Raw genomic sequence first — 1579 nt, 5'->3', positions numbered from 1 at the left:
GACGTCGTTTTTTTTACCTTTCAAATAATACCATTGTCGAACCGCCCGGTACGTCTCTTTCCAACCTGGATGGTTGGATAAGACGTGATCGTGACACCTCCATATCGCATGTTGTGCTTTGGTTTTTGGTATCACGACGGGTGTGTGGGGGCCTACGTTTACACGTAAGAGACCTTCGGATAAAACATATGCGTTTTTTCCAAATTTTGTGCTTCTAGTGTTCCGCGCGGAACCGTCCCACTTGTGACCGGCGACTATGTCACGAATCGTGGCGTCTTAGGACTCCCACTTTTCGAGAGTTGCCGCGGTGAGTGGTGTGTCGTTCTGACATGGTTATCGAACATAGAGAAGATACGATCAGACTCGAGGTCAATATTGGTTGTCGGTGTTGTAGGTGCCCCTACCAATTTTTCCTCAAGTCGATCTTCGTCTACGGGTGTGTCCGGTGCCGGGTTGCGGGATAACAAATCGGGTGCTTCGTTTTGTATTCCCGGGACGTGTACCATACTAAAATCTAAATTAGCTAGTTGTAGTGACCAACGTGTTAATTTTGAATTTTTGTCTTTAGCCCTGTGTAACCATGTTAGTGCCGAGTTGTCGATTAGGAGTTCGAAACGTCGGGTTTCTAGGTATGGACGGAATTTGTCTGTCGCCCAGATTATCGCTAGGCACTCGCGTTCGACCGCTGCGTACCTTGTTTGTATTTCGCTAAACTTTTTGCTTGCGTAGGACACTATGCATCTTTCCTCCGGTCTGTCACCCCGTTGGAAAAGTACCGCACCGGCTCCTATTTCGCTTGCGTCAGTTTGCAGACAAAACGGTTTGCTATAATCGGGTGGTGACAATTTTGGTGATGTGACTAGCACGTTTTTTATTGATTCGAACACGCGTTGTTCTACATCTGTCCATTTCCACCGTACCCCCTGTTTTAATAAATTAGTAAGAGGTGCTATGGTATCCGCGTAATTGTCTACGAACTGGTTGTACCAGTTGCACACTCCCAAAAATATACGTACGTCCCTAACCTTTTTTGGAACCGGAAAATTGTCAATGCAGATCAATATTTCCGGTTGTTTTTGAATGCCGTCCGAGTCTACAATGTGCCCTAAAAATGAGATTTCGCGAAGACCGATTTTACATTTTTTTGTATTGCACGTTAGTTCAAACCTCTTGAGCCATTCGAGAACCTTGTCAAAGTGGGCCTGGTGTTCGTACTCGTCCCTTGAAAATACTACAATATCATCCAGGTAAACTTGTACAAAATCATCCTGGTACCCCCTCATGACCTCGTTCATGAGTCTCACGAAAGTCATTGGACTATTCTTTAGACCGAAGGGGAGGACTCTAAACTGAAATAGACCTCTACGTGTTTGGAAAGCCGTGTATTTTCGCGCATTTTCGTGTAGTGGCACTTGCCAGTAACCTGACCTCAGGTCAAAAATGCTGAAAATTTTCGCGCCCCGCATTTGCCTAATCATTTTGTTGAGATCTGGCATAGGGTACGCGTCGGATTCCGTAACGTCGTTAAGCCGCCTGTAGTCAACACAGAGACGGAAAGTTCCGTCTTTTTTCTTTGCCA

This window comes from Acyrthosiphon pisum, chromosome X (genome assembly GCF_005508785.2).
Source record: "Acyrthosiphon pisum isolate AL4f chromosome X, pea_aphid_22Mar2018_4r6ur, whole genome shotgun sequence".
Taxonomy (NCBI): domain Eukaryota; kingdom Metazoa; phylum Arthropoda; class Insecta; order Hemiptera; family Aphididae; genus Acyrthosiphon; species Acyrthosiphon pisum.
Note: the sequence above shows the minus strand (reverse complement) of the source record.